Source organism: Eschrichtius robustus, chromosome 18 (assembly GCF_028021215.1).
Source record: "Eschrichtius robustus isolate mEscRob2 chromosome 18, mEscRob2.pri, whole genome shotgun sequence".
Classification (NCBI taxonomy): domain Eukaryota; kingdom Metazoa; phylum Chordata; class Mammalia; order Artiodactyla; family Eschrichtiidae; genus Eschrichtius; species Eschrichtius robustus.
The window spans coordinates 23,891,531-23,907,724 of record NC_090841.1 but is presented as its reverse complement, the minus strand read 5'-3'; the positions used below and the strand labels follow the sequence as shown (position 1 = coordinate 23,907,724).

At 38.7% G+C, this 16,194-nt stretch overlaps 1 protein-coding gene across 5 annotated transcripts in view; it reads right to left on the bottom strand.

Annotated features, from left to right (window-relative positions):
• Nucleotides 1-13,103, bottom strand: part of ENOX1 (ecto-NOX disulfide-thiol exchanger 1) — a 312,330-nt gene extending 299,227 nt beyond the window's left edge. For all 5 annotated transcript variants that reach the window (XM_068526692.1, XM_068526691.1, XM_068526690.1 and 2 more), the window contains exon 1: nt 12,963-13,103. The gene's annotated coding sequence lies outside the window, so the exon portion shown is untranslated. The remainder of the gene's footprint in view (nt 1-12,962) is intronic.
• Nucleotides 13,104-16,194: the final 3,091 nt, after the last annotated feature.

Below are 16,194 nucleotides of genomic sequence, written 5' to 3'. Positions count from 1 at the left end.
TTTATCAATTTTGTTTATCTTCTCAAAGAACCAGCTTTTAGTTTTATTGATCTTTGCTATTGTTTCCTTCATTTCTTTTTCATTTATTTCTTATCTGATCTTTATGATTTCTTTCCTTCTGCTAACTTTGGGGTTTTTTTGTTCTTCTTTCTCTAATTGCTTTAGGTGTTAGGTTAGGTTATTTATTTGAGATGTTTCTTGTTTCTTGAGGTAGGATTGTATTGCTATAAACTTCCCTCTTAGAACTGCTTTTGCTGTATCCCATAGGTTTTTGGTCATCATGTTTCCACTGTCATTTGTTTCTAGGTATTTTTTAATTTCCTCTTTGATTTCTTCAGTGACCTCTTGGTTATTTAGTAGTGTATTGTTTAGCCTCCATGTGTTTGTATTTTTTACAGATTTTTTCCTGTAATTGATATCTAGTCTCATAGCGTTGTGGTAGGAAAAGATGCTTGATACAATTTCAATTTTCTTACATTTGCCAAGGCTTGATTTGTGACCTAAGATATGCTCTACCCTAGAGAATGTTCCTTGAGTACTTGAGAAGAAAGTGTAATCTGCTGTATTTGGATGGAATGTCCTATAAATATCAATTAAGTCCATCTTGTTTAATGTATCATTTAAAGCTTGTGTTTCCTTATTTATTTTCATTTTGGAAGATCTGTCCATTGGTGAAAGTGGGGTGTTAAAGTCCCCTACTATTATTGTCTTACTGTCAATTTCCCCTTTTATGGCTGTTAGCATTTGCCTTATGTATTGAGGTGCTCCTATGTTGGCTGCATAAATATTTACAATTGTTATATCTTCTTCTTGGATTGATCCCTGGATCATTATGTAGTGGCCTTCCTTGTCTCTTGTAATAGTCTTTATTTTAAAGTCTATTATGTCTGATATTAGCATTGCTACTCCAGCTTTCTTTTAATTTCCATTTGCATGGAATATCTTTTTCCATCCCCTCACTTTCAGTCTGCATGTGTCCCTAGGTCTGATGTGAGTCTCTTGTAGACAGCATATATACGGGTCTTGTTTTTGTATCCATTCAGCCAGTCTATGTCTTGGTTGGAGCATTTATCCATTTACATTTAAGGTAATTATCGATATGCATGTTCCTATTACAATTTTCTTAACTGTTTTGGGTTTGTTATTTTAGGTCTTTTCCTTCTCTTGTGTTTCCTGCCTAGAGAAGTTCCTTTAGCATTTGTTGTAAAGCTGGTTGGGTGGTACCGAATTCTCTTAGCTTTTGCTTATCTGTAAAGGTTCTAATTTCTCCATTGAATCTGAATGAGACTGTTGCTGGGTAGAGTAATCTTGGTTGTAGGTTTTTCCCTTTAATCACTTTAAATATGTCCTGCTAGTCCCTTCTGGCTTGCAGATTTCCTGCTGGAAGATCAGCTGTTAACCTTATGGGGATTCCCTTGTATGTTATTTGTTATTTTTCCCTTGCTCCTTTTAATATTTTTTCTTTGTATTTAATTTTTGATAGTTTGATTAATATGTGTCTTGGCGTGTTTCTCCTTTGATTTATCCTGTATGGGACTCTCTGTGCTTCCTGGACTTGATTGACTATTTCCCTTCCCATAGTAGGGAAGTTTTCAACTATAATTTTTTCAAATATTTTCTCAGTCCCTTTCTTCTTCTCTTCTTCTTCTGGGACCCCTATAATTCGAATGTTGGTGTGTTTAATGTTGTCCCAGAGGTCTCTGAGACTGTCCTGAATTCTTTTCATTCTTTTTTCTTCATTCTGCTCTGCAGTAGTTATTTCCACTATTTTATCTTCCAGGTCATCTATCCATTCTTCTGCCTCAGTTATTCTGCTATTGATTCCTTCTAGAGAATTTTTAATTTCATTTACTGTGTTGTTCATCATTGTTTGTTTGCTATTTAGTTCTTCTAGGTCCTTGTGAAACGTTTCTTGTATTTTCTCCTTTCTATTTCTAAGATTTTGGATCATCTTTACTATCATTATTCCGAATTCCTTTTCAGGTAGACTGCCTATTTCCTCTTCATTTGTTTGGTCTGATGGGTTTTACCTTGCTCCTTCATCTGCTGTGTGTTTCTCTGTCTTCTCATCTTGCTTAACTTACTGTGTTTGGGGTCTCCTTTTCACAGGCTGCAGGTTCATAGTTCCCATTGTTTTTGGCGTCTGCCCCCAGTGGCTAAGGTTGGTTCAGTGGGTTGTGTAGACTTCCTGGTGCAGGGGACTGGTGCCTGTGTTCTGGTGGGCAGGACCGCATCTGGTGGTGTGTTTTGGGGTGCCTGTAACCTTATTACGGTTTTAGGCAGCCTCTCTGCTAATGGGTGTGGTTGTGTTCCTGTCTTGCTAGTTGTTTGGCATAGGGTATCCAGCACTGTAGCTTGCTGGTCTTTGAGTGGAGCTGGGTCTTAGCGTTGAGATGGAGATCTCTGGGAGAGCTTTCGCCATTTGATATTATGTGGAGCTGGGAGGTCTCTCGTGGACCAATGTTCTGAACTCGGCTCTCCCACCTCAGAGGCACAGGCCTGACATGTGGTTGGAGCACCCAGACCCTGTCAGCCACATGGCCAGGGACGTGGGGAGTTTCTTGCCTTTTGGGAAGTCTGAGGTCTTCTGCCAGCGTTCAGTAGGTGTTCTGTAGGAGCTGTTCCACATGTAGATGTATTTCTGATGTATTTGTGGGGAGGAAGGTGATCTCCACGTCTTACTCCTCCGCCATCTTGAAGGTCCCCCTCCTCTAGCCCTCTTATCAACAAATATGCCAAATGAGAACCCAGAGCCATCCGCAGAGCTATCGTTATGATAGATACTGATAAAAATCATACCTTTACCATTAGAAAATAGTACTAATAATCTCTTACTGGGGATATCAGTACTACCAGAACAACTTCTACTTAAAAACATATGTGAGCTAAGATTGAAAAACACTTTCCTGCTGATTTCAGACATATGGGAAGGCCTAAATAGTACTGTGAAACTTGGCAGAGCAGCTAGAGGTAATGTGTGCAAGAATATCTGGCTGAAATCCTATTTTCTGATGACTTATACTCAGTTACAAACTAAACTTGGCGCAAATCTTAGCTTAGTAGAACTCCATCAAATACAACCAAAATAAAGATTAAGGGTGGGGAAAAACCCTATAAACTTGACTTTCAGAAAAGACCAGAGCATTGCTTGCAAGGGAAACAAAAGGAAATTCTCAATACTTACTAATCTTTTTATTTAGAAAATTACATTTTACAAGTGCTAAGATCAATTACAGTCTAATAATTTCCAGTACTTTGAAAAGAATAAATAATTAAAAGGAGCAAGAATTGAACCCAGGAAAGGCTCTGTCGGTTCTAGAAATAATTGCTTTTACTCTTCAATTTTTCAAAGTTTCACTTTTTTAGTGGTGTCAACTGGCTCAGTCCACTGTCATGTACAAAAATATAATGGACTAAAAAACTTTAATTTCTTAGAATAACAAAACAGAATTTGAGAATAGTCTAAACACTGAGACATACAGCTCTTAAAATTTTAAGGGAGTAGACACTTGTTTTAGAGCCCTAAATAATCTGGTAAACTTAAATAGAGACTTTAATTTTAATAACTTTTGGGAATTGGTGCTCTCTTCTAACTCCGATCTTTCATTTGTTTTTAGATGTTTAGTTTTCAATCACAGGAGATCTAAATGTTGAGGTTAAGTGTTTTAGTAGATGAAAGATGATTACTAGTAACACTAAAATACCTCTAAATCAAATGACCATGTAACCTCTACAAATATTTATTACTGTAGCTTCTACAAATATTTATTTCTTTGTTTATTTATTCAACCATTCACCAAATATTTATTTAGCACATGCTAGGCAAAACACAAAACAACAGTAAAATCTACTAGAAAGTACAAATATATATCTGTTTGAGGATTTTTGATAGCTCCCATTTTTTGAGGCACCACAATCTAAAAAAACACTTGAGATAGATCTTGAAATATACCAAACTTTAAAAAAATAATATACATTTGTCTAATGTTATTATGAAAGTAAGAGACAAAAGGAAGTATCTGAGTGGTTAAATGGAAGAGAAAGGCCTCCAAAACTGGCTGACCTCTGAGGTGATGGAGAATAAGAAACTGTGCAAATGTCCTTTAAAAAGTATCTCTCAGGAATACCAATCGAGTCTCAGAGGCTAAAGATTAGAAGTAATCCCTTCTTCCTTCTTTCATTCTCTTTGTTTGTCTTTGCTCTATTCCTTTGGTCTTTTCTCATTGCTTACACATAAATATACTTGATTTAGATGGAATTAATAAAGCCACATTAGAAACTGCTCATAGAAAATTCAGTGGAAAAGGGACAGAGGCACATCTAATGGTAATAACAAAACAAAATAGAAAACTTTGTTGACAAGAAGGAAATAAAAGGTTTTCTAGTAGAGTTAAAGAATAACTGTTTCCTAAGTGCCTATTCAATGGCAGGGAGGGTGCTGCACTACCAAACGTTAAACCCATATCTACATGTCTACGTGTCTACTGTGAATGATGAGATGGGTGTAGGAAGGTGGTTGTCCAGGAAAAAAAAAAAAAAAAAAAGACTGGTGAATGTTCCATTATGAGAAGGTAGATACATAAAACAATTAACTACTACGAATAAGTCTAATGTCCATATGTTAACAGATAATGCTAAAAAAAAAAAACCCCAAAAAAACTGTTGAGGAAAAACAAATTGAAAGGTATAAATCAGTATGATCTCATCTATGTAAACTTAAAAATAATATCCCATATATATATAGACATATAAGTTATAGTATCTATGGCGATGGGTAAATAGAAAGAATGGTAATTTTTTTTCACTTTAAAAAATAGATATCCAAAGCAACTTTAGAAGTATTAACATTTTAAAATATGGCAGTGGAGATGGTGGCCAAGGTGGTGAGTAGGAAGACCCTGAGCTCACCTCCTCCCATAGCAAACTAAAATTACAACTGTTTACAGAGCAACTATCAATGAGAATGATCTGAAGTCTAGCAGAAAAGATCTTCTACAACTGAAGATAAAGGAGGAGCCACAACAAGATCAGTAGGAGGGGCAGCGATGCCATATAGTCAAGACCCACATCTCTAGGTAGGTGGCCCACAAATAGGAATATAATCACAATTGCATAGATTTCCCCCAAGAAGCAAGGAGTCTGAGCCCCACACTGGGCTCTGAAGCCTGGGGGTCTCGCACCAGGAAGATGAGCCCACAGTGTTTCTGGCTTTGAAGGCCAGCAGAGCTTGCATTCAGGAAAACCAGAAGGCTACAGAAAACAGAGACTCTGCTCTTAAAGGGCACATGCAAAGTTGCACATATGCAGAAACCCAGTGCAGAAGCAATAATTTGGAAGGAGTCTGAGTCAGACGCACTTGCTGATCTTGGAGAGCCTCCCAGAGAGGCAAGAGGCAACTGGGACTTACCCTGGTGACAGAGACACTGGTGGCAGCCATTTTTAGGAGCTTATTCTACCATGAGAACACTAGTGCTGGCAGGCACCATTTTGGAGTCCTCCCTCTAGTTTATTAGTGCCTGGACCTGGCCCCACTCGCCAACTTTTCAGCATTAGTCCTGGGATGTCCCAGGCCAAGCAGCCAGCCTTGCAGGGACACAGCCCCACCCACAGTCAGGCTAACACCGGGTCCAGGACCTACTGGGTCATGCAGGCAGCTAGCTAGGACACAGGCCCCCTACCGCCCACCAATGGCCAGCAGCCTCTGTACTAGGCAGGGCCTGGCAACCAACCAGGCTGGAGACCAGTCACATCAGCACACAGTAATCAGCCCCACCATGACAGAAGGGTCCACGCAGCCTACATCGGGGGAGGAATACCTAGATCATATAGCTAGGGTGAACAGAAGGGAGTGTGCAGCTCGGACCCATCGATGTCTCCTACATAAGGGCAAATTTCCTAGATTGGGAAATGTAACCGACCTACCTAATATATAGAAATAAAAGCAAATAATCAGGCAAAATAAGACAACAGAGGAACATTTTCAAAATGAAGGAACAAGGTAAAATCTAAGAAGGGCTAAGTGAAGTGGAGATAAGCAATCTACCCAATAAAGAATTCAAGATGCTTGATGAACTTGGGAGAAGAATGGATGAACATAGTGAAAAGTTTAAGAAAGACTTAGAAAATATAAAGAAGAGATGAACAGAGCTGAAGAATACAATGACTGCAATAAAAAAGAAGCAATCAACAGTAGATTACATGATACAGAGGAAAGGGTCAGCAAACTGGAAGACAGAGTAGTGGAGATCACTCAAGTTGAACAGAAAAAGAGAAAAGGATTTTAAAAAAAAATGAGGATATGTTAAGAGACCTCTGGGACAACGTCAAATGTACTAACATTCTCATTATAGGGGTCCCAAAAAGAGAAGAGAGAAAGAAAGGAGTAGAGAACTTATTTGGAGACATAATATCTGAAAATTTTCCTAACCTGGGAAAGGAAACAGATATCCAGGTCTAGGAAGCTCAGAGAATACCAAACAAGATAAACCCAAAGAGGTCCACACCAAGATATATTAGAATTAAAACGGCAAAAATTACAGATAAAGAGAGAATATTAAAAGCAACAAGATAAAAGCAACTAGTTACATACGAGGGAACTCACAAAGGCTATCAGCTGACATTTCAGCAGAAATTCTTCAAGTCAGAAGAGAGTGGCACAATATTTTCAAAGTGATGAAGGGAAAAACCCACAACTAATAATACTTTACTGAGCAAGGCTACAATTCAGCTTTGATGGAGAGATAAAGAGTTTTACAGACAAGTAAAAGCTAAAGGAGTCCAGGACCACTAAACCAGCTTTACAAGAGATGTTAAAGGAATTTCTCTAAGCAAAAAAGAGAAGAGTACAACTAGAAATATGAAAACTATAAAAGGAAAAATCTCATTGGTAAAAGCAAACATACAATAAAGCTGGAGGAATCAGGCTCCCTGATTTCAAGCTATACTACAAAGATACAGTCATCAAAACAGTATGGTACTGGCACAAAAACATACACATAGATAAATGGAACAGAATAGAGAGCCCAGGAATGAACGTACACTTATATGGGCAATTAGTCAATGACAAAGGGGGCAACAACAATACACAATGGGGATAAGACAGCCTCTTCAATAAATGGTGTTGGGAAAACTGGACGCCTATAGGCAAAAGAATCAAACTGGACTACCTTCTCACACCACATACAAAAATAAACTGAAAATTTATTAAAAACTTAAATGATCTGACACCATAAAACTCCTAGAAGAAAACACAGGCAGTATACTCTTTGACACTGGCCTTGGCAATAACTTTCTGGAAATGTCTCCTTAGGCAGGGGAAACAAAAGCAAAAGTTAAAAAATGGGACTGCATCAAGCTAAAAAGCTTCTGCACAGTGAAGGAAATTACCAACAAAACAAAAACGCTAGCTATTGAATGGGAGAAGATATTTGCAAGTGATATATCTGGTAAGGGGTTAATATCCCAAATATATAAAACTCATACAACTCAACATCAAAAAATGAAACAAATGACTGAAAAGTAGGCAGAGGACGTGAACAGACATGTTTTTCAAAGAAGACATATAGATGGCAATGGACACATGAAAAAATGCTCAACATTTCTAGTCATCAGGGAAATGCAAGTTAAAATCACAATGAGATATCACCTCACACCTGTGAGAATGGTTATTATCAAAAAAGACAACAAATAATAAGTGTTGGTGAGGATGTGGAGAATAAGGAACCCTAGTCAACTGTTGGTGAGAATGTAAATTGGTACAGCCACTATGGAAAATAGTACGGAGGCTCCTCAAGAAATTAAAAATAGAACTACCATACTATCCAGCAATTCCACCTCTGAGCATTATTCTGACAAAAACAAAAACAGTGATTTGAAAAGATATATGTACCCCTATGTTCAATGCAGCACTATTTACAACAGGCAAGATATGGAAGCAACCTAAGTGTCCATCAATAGATAAATGGATAAACATGTGGTATACAACTCAGTCACAAAAAAGAATGAAATCTTGCCATTTGTGACAACATGGATGGACCTAGAGGGTATTATGCTAAGTGAAATAAGTCAGACAGAGAAAGACAAATGCTGTAAGGTTTCACGTACATGTGGAATCTAAAAACCAACACAAATGAACGAACATAAAAGAACAGACGCATACATACAGAATGTAACAAAGAGGTGGTTACCAGAGAGGAGGGGGATTGGGGGATGAGTGCAATAGTTGAGGGAGATTAAGAGGTACAAAATTCCAGTTACAAAAACAAAAATGAGTCACAGGGATGAAATGTAAAGCATGGGGGATACAGATAGCTACACTGTGATATCTTTGTATGGTGACAGATGATAACCAGACATATCACAGTGATCATTTCGTAAGGTACAGAAATACTGAATCACTATATTGTGTACCTGGAACTAACTTAGTGATGTAGGTCAATTACACCTCAATTTTTAAAAATGTGTAAACACTGGGAGGAAATGCATAAAAATGCTAATAATGAAGGTTCTCTCAGGGGGGTGTTATGGGTGATTTCTAATTTTTCCTTTATGTTTTTATGTATTTCTATTTGTCTGCAATGAACATGCATGTTTTGCTTGTAAAATTAGAAAGAAAACAATAAATGTCATCAAAAATGAAAATCTTAAAATAAAATATGGCAGTAGGTACATACATCTATTATTTTCTGTAGGCTTAAACTACTTCATAATAAAATTTAATATATTTTTAAATTTTGTTGTTTAAAAGAAGAATGCTGTAGAAATTTAGGCAATTAGAAGGAGCTAGTCCAGTAAGTCCAATTTTCTTACTTTTGAGCCCAGAATATACAAGGCTGATTATTTTCCATCTTTAGCAAGAGGAACAATGGAGAGTTAATGTAGAAGAAGAAACTGTCCTTGATATGATGAATCATTGGCACTTTTGGCAAATGGATGGTCATTTCTAGAAGGAAGTGAATTACCTGAACATAATTATATTGAATCCTCTAGTTTTAAAAGAGTGTTTCAACTCATACACTATCCATGTAGGTTACTCTTTTTCTTCCTTACAGGGTGTGAATGTGAAGCTTTAGGGGCACACTCAATGGATGATACATTTTCATTGCTGCTAAAAATGTGTAAATAGAGTCTGGATTTTGAAGTAACAATTTACACACATAAAGTACTGACTAGCTGTGCAAGACCACAATTGACTTTTTATTTTTAAACTCCTCACAAAACTTCCTCTTGATTCAAAATGGCCATCAGACATTTTCTAATGTAATTAGAAAGGAAGCCACAAGCATCTTAACTTCGGATCATATGTAATTTTTAGAATTAATAGCAAGATCCGGAGAGTTTTGTTTGTTTTTAAATCTGAGTGGTAAATAAGTCTGAAACATTTCACTAGTGAGGCAAGACTCACTTGAGATATATTGTTAAACATGAGGGGTGAAAATACATCACAGATACAAGTGGTATTACACAGCCCACATTTTTCTGAAAACGTAGTCTCTGTAACTCTGAATGTACTGAAACTCTGAAAACGTAATCCTCTGCATGAGGATTAGATATATACTCACAATAAGAGAGCATATTGGCCTGTAATTTTCAACATTACATGCTTGTATTTTTTATTGTATGCTATTTTTCAACTGCTAGAGCAACATGGTCTCATAAATCTAATATTTATTCCTCGTTGTTTATAGAACTAGTAGAGCACTTCAGAAAATGAGAAACTCTGAGAAGTCACATATAACTTGGTGTCCTGTGCACCAAAGAAGAGAGGACAGGAAAGTCACCATGTTTGAAAAATCGGGCTCAGGAACTCAGTTATAAAGCTTTAAATAATTAAACAACACAAGGTAAGGGAGGCCTTTGATGTTATTTCTATCTCCATAAACGTGGTCTATTTATAGATGATAAATCTTATCATGTACGATTCTTCATTTTACTAGAGAGCAAAGAAAAAGAGTCCTTTAGTTCAGTTCCCACGTGCAACTCTGTACTTGCTGTGTGTATTTCGTGCAAGCTAAGGCGGAGATTAAGTGTAATCCACTGTAACAACCAAGATACCCCTACTTATAACTGTGCCTTTAAATCATGAATTCTTCTCATTTTCTTATTAAGTAACCTCTGTACTAAGGAATTCAATGATTCCTTATGTCAAGTCCAAAGAAAATAGCAGTGAATGAGAATTTGTTTTTCTATGGAAAGGTTGTGCCTGTATTACGGTAAATGTCTCAAGAGATCACACCCCTTAACAAAGCTTTTGTGGGAGAAATTTCCTGAAGCTCATTGTTTCTATGTACTTTCCTTTTAATGGATAGCCTTACTTGAGATTTGGGAAGAATCCAGAGAAATAAAAGTCATCAAGTCATTTCCTCATTCTCTGCAGACATGAAGAATGGAGGGCAGGAATGGGGGGAGCTGCCAAAAGATAAGTGAGGGACAAGGCAGAAATGTGGATGGAGGGTGGGTGAGGGATATCGGGGCTGATGGGAGAGAGAGTTTCAGCTGCAGTGAAGGGCCCTTTGAGCTACCCGCAAACTGATCCCTGAACTACCGAGGAAGCCTGTGACGGAGCAGAGAGCTGACACTGGGGTGCATGATACAAAGCAAGTGAAAAAATACTCCTTTGCTACTGACCTCTTCTAGTCTTCCCTTGGATTTCAGATGCTCTACCCCTTCCTCTCTCAGTGACTGAGCTGATGATACCTTTGCAACACCAGCCCCACTATTTCCTCTGGGGTCCGAGCCCTGTCTTTGCTGTAAGTCCCCAGAGCTGTCCACTCTCTCCTGTTTTCCTGCACTGAGTTCTGATGTTATCTTCCCCACATCCATGTTCCCCTATCAGACAACAGTGATCCCCCTTAAACACCAAACCAGAAATTCTGGTTCTCCAGAAGAGTATCCATATACGCACGTGGGTGTGTTTCTAGACAGCTGAAAAGCCAGTGTAGACCCAGAATTGAAGAATGATAGGGGGGAAGAGAATGGCACCCAGAGTTTAAAACCGGGGTCCAGGCCCGGCCCCACCATTTGCTCAACTCTGCCCATTTCAGCATGCTCAACTCTCACCGGCGACTCTCTGGTCTGGGCAATCCGGGTCCTCCTCTGCAGGGACAGGCAAAGGAGGTTTGAATTTGGTTATCACGTCAACTGGGGACGGGGTGGCGGGGTGCTGCTGGTCTTTAGTTCCTTGAAGGCAGGGCTACTAACCTTCCTATTGATAAAATCCATGGGCTGATCTTGCATCACAAAGAAGTGTCCCCCTGAAAATGTCAATAGTGGCCCCACTGAGAAACAACAATAGATGATTTTTCATGTTCCTGCAACCTGTCTGTATTCTCAAACCTAAGTGGAATGTAGAGAACTTAAGAGACTCAGAACAAAACTGTGGGGATAAACAAATTTGTGGACTGTATAATTTCATAGGAAAAGGTTCAAAAAAATGGATTTCTCTCTCCTGAAGAGAAAAAGGATGACTTGAGACTTAAGTCTATGATGACCAATACATTCTGTCTCCATAACAGAAGAAATAAAGTGCCATGTGAGGAGGTCGGGAAACGCTTAGGCTTTCTAGACAATGAGGTTTCTAAGAAAGGAGAATCTATATTAGGATTCAAAAGGAAAGTGGATACCTAGGTATGCAGGTCTGAAAACAAATAGTTTCTCATTGGTTTCAGACAGTTCAAGTGGGATCTTATTTGCAGACTCGGGAAGAACATTTAGGTAACTTCTCAAGTCCTTTCCAGCACCTCTTTTTCCGTCAGACACTTGTTACATCTCTGCACACCATAACATCCTACCAAGCTGACAGACTGGAGAGTTAAAGATGGAGAAACAACCTCCCATCCGTCCTCTCCCCCAGTAGGTACCACATGCCTCACCCTTCAAAGTGAATCAATCATGGGGCCCAGCAATGAAGGGTGCAGTGGGAAAACTGGAATCTAGCCCAGCACTGCAGTGAAATCTACTTTGATTTCTCAGTAGAAATAAGAGAAAGTTAAAAAAAAAACACAACCCACAGTAGAGGGCCATTACGGGAGAAAACATTTGTCACCGTGGACAGAATAAAAGTCCAACCGAATGAAATAAATGTCTGTGGAAAAAGACATGTCCTTCTAGGGAAAGTACTCTGTTCCTTCTCCCTCGCTCTTCACTTAGTTTTTGTCCGCTCAGTGAGCCAAGCTTTATCTGCTCTCTTGCTCATTTTTCCATCTATGAAAGATGGGTGGATTAATTTCAGCCTTTAGGTAGGTCTTTGTCAGAAAGTACTTTCAGAATAAAAGTGGTTTACTTGGTACCATCTCAGAAGCAGAACACGCACTTCCAAAATAAAATGCTTGCTTTGCTAGCAAGCTCTGTCCTTAAGTGAGTAACAATACTGTTAGTGATTTTTCGAGCTGTTAACGCACACACATTAAACAACCACCACGGTCACCCTGTTCTATCATAATAAATCATAGGGTGAGGACCCCTTGGTAGAGCTAAATGAAAACATTCTGGCTACTGAGATTTTATAATTTGAAAAATGTCATGACGATAACACTAGTTGATATTGACAAATGCAGCTTTGATTTTTCAATGTTTCAAAATATAATTTATCAGCGAGGTCTTAGCTAATTGAAAGTACTTAACAAAATCTGATATATGTAGACACTCAATATAAATGTACTGGATCTATTCAGTTAGAATTTATGAACACAGAAATAAAACTTGTTTTAAGCCAACGTGGGGGATATTTTATTTCTAATATCCTTGTAACATCCCACAGAGTATATAATAATAAGTATGAGAAGCATCATATCAAATTTCTTCTCATTTATATCCATCTCCCAATGAAATCAAAGGATTACAATCTGTGCGCAACCTACTTCCACAGTTCTTACTGCAGTAGGGTATGACTATTATCCATTTAAAAAAAATCCCTCAAAATTAATAATAACTTCAGTGAGACAAATGGAAAAATTAACACAAACCTTAAGACCTCCAGCAGATCAGAAGACAAATGTGTTCTTTGGGAACTTGACTGAAACAAGGTATTCACACAACTCTTTTAAATGGAAGCTGTTCACAAAGGAAGTCCCATGGAAGACACTGTAGCTCTGACATGCCAGATGCTTCTGGAAGGAGAAAAAAAGCACACACCATTAGGATGTGTCCAAAGTACCGTGACTGCCAGTACCAGCCACTGTGGTCAGAAAGTGCTATAGTAGCACCTACCGCTATTATTATGGTAACCGTATTAACTGCTATTACTTTTGTACCCCCAGATCTTCTTACTCATAAATGACAGGGTGGATGGTAACCTTTCAGCATTGTGTTTAGAAACTTCTAAAGGCCAGCAGTATTTTATAACTAAGCGAACTCTGCTTTTCCTCTTATTTAACCAGACAAGGGTTGCAGGACGGTGCTCAGGGTATGAGCATGAAGGCGGGAACACTACTTCTCACTGAGAACCCACCAGCTGTGAGGCACTGGGCACAGGCTCTTTAATCTGAACGATCTCCCTGCAATTAGAAGGCACTGGCCCCATTTTCCAGATAAGAAAGCTAAGGCACAGATTCCTGAAGTCAGGTTTACAACCCAGGCATCAAAGCCTACAAGGCCTCAGGGCTGACTCTTCCCCTCATTTCACTCTGTGGCCTGTGTGATTTAGAAAAATATTTCACTTGGTGCAGCCACTATGGAGAACAGTAAGGAGCTTCCTTCAAAAATTACAAATAGAGTTACCATATAATCCAGCAATCCCACTCCTGGGCATGTATCCAGAAAATAAGGAAACTCTAATTCAAAAAGATACATGCACCCCCTACGTTCATAGCAGCACTACTTACAATAGCCAGGATATGGAAGCAACCTAAGTGTCCCTGGACAGATAAATGGATAAAAAGATGTGGCATATATATACTATGGAATACTACTCAGCCATAAAGAAGAATGAAATAATGCCATTTGCAGCAACATGGATGGACCTAGAAATTATCATACAAAGTGAAGTCAGTCAGACAGAGAAAGACAACTATCATATGATATCACTTATATGTGGAATCTAAAAAAAATGATACAAAAGAACTTATTTACAAAACAGAAATAGACTCACAGACATAGGAAACAAACCTATGGTTACCAAAGGGGGAAGGGGGGAGGGATAAATTAGGAGTATGGGATCAACAGATACACACTACTATACATAAAATAGATAAACAGGGCTTCCCTGGTGGCGCAGTGGTTGAGAATCTGCCTGCTAATGCAGGGGACGCGGGTTCCAGCCCTGGTCTGGGAGGATCCCACATGCCGCAGAGCGACTGGGCCCGTGAGCCACAGTTGCCGGGCCTGCGCGTCTGGAGCCTGTGCTCCGCAACAAGAGAGGCCGCGACAGTGAAAGGCCCGCGCACAGCGATGAAGAGTGGCCCCCGCTTGCCGCAGCTAGAGAAGGCCCTCGCACAGAAACGAAGACCCAACACAGCCATAAATAAATAAATAAATAAATAAATAAATAAATAAATAAAGAACTGATAGAAGGACTTTATATTAAAAAAAAAAAAAAGATAAACAACAAGGACCTATGCTATAGCGCAGGGAACTATATTCAATATCTTGTAATAACCTATAATGGAAAAGAATCTGAAGAAGTATATATACAACTGAATCACTTTGCTCAACACCAGAAACTAACACATCATTGTAAATCAACTACACTTCAATAAAAAAAGAAAAATATTTCATAAACAGAAATATTATTGACAAGAGAACAGGTAATGCTGCAATATACTAAAGTAACTCACATACTACTAAATTGATCAAGAAAATTCCTCTCCTCATTTGCTTTAGTTTTATATCAGACATTGTCTTATTGAGTCAGGCCCCACAGAAATACAGACAGCCAACTTTAAGCAGTGCACTTCCTCTCCCACCTTCCTCCTTATGCAAAGAGAGCTCTTTGGAAACCCAGTGGTGCCCATGGGTTGCGGGGCAGGTTTGTGTGCTGTGTGACATCAAGGAGATAGCAATGCAAACGGCCCATCTTCCTCTGATGCCTCCATGTGACCCACAGTGCCTTCATCGTCCCAGTGAGAGAGCACATCACCTTTCCCTAAGGGGAACTGCATCCCTGATGCAACCAGGAATAGAGCCTGCCTCTTCTGTGGATGTCTCTGAGTGACAGGACTGCATCTCCTCGCAGCTATATCCATCTTAACAGCTAAGGGATGGCTGACAAGTCTCGGCAGGGCTCCATCTAGATTTCCGTTCTTATTTTTAGTCAAAAATCTACATGTTTTGGGTTGTTCCATTGCCAACAGTTTACTCTCCACCAGCTGTCCGAGCACCCACTCTTACAGTATGTTTCAGGGTCACTGCCCACCAATCAATCACTTCAAAATTCCCCTCGAAGTGCCAGCTTTTAATGCCATAGCCTTCTGTATGAGCCTTGGAACTTCTAGGTCATAACCACACTGTACTTGGGAAGCTCCTCGGAAAGGCTAGAGAAGGATAAAGCAGGAAGGTCACGTGTAACTTTTTAAAATTTTTATTTTAATTTAGGCAACTAAAGCTTAAGGCATGAATAAAGAAACAAGGAAGAACAATTGATAGAGTTTTCAGAGCTCTGCAGAACTGGAGCCTAGGATTATTACATGGGGGAAAAAAAAAAAGAGAACAGAGCCAAACAGAGCCAGTTTATCTTTACATAAAAGAAGGAAGAAGAGCTTGACAAAGAACAGGGAGTGAAAATATCTGGACCATGGAATCTAACCTAAATGACGGGAATATAAAATGAAGAGAAACTCTTCTTAAAATCTCACATACGAGCTTTCTGATTTCCTCACACCCCTTAAAAACAAAGTTTCAGGTGGTATGCCTAAATGTGTAGACCCTGTTTCCCATAAAACCTCGACGGCAATTTCCAAACATTCACTCAACCACTATTTACTGCACACTTCTTTTATGCATACTTCTTTTATTTGTTAAATTTTTATTGAAATATAGTTGATTTACAATGTTGTGTTAGTTTCAGATGTATAGCAACATGATTCAATTATACATATATGTATATAAATATAATATTCTTTTTTACATTCTCTTCCATTATAGGTTATTACAAGATATTGAGCATAGTTCCCTGTGCTATACAGTGGGTCCTTGTTAGTTATCTATTTTATATATAGTAGTGTATGTATTTTAAACCTAAGCACCTAATTTATCCCTCTC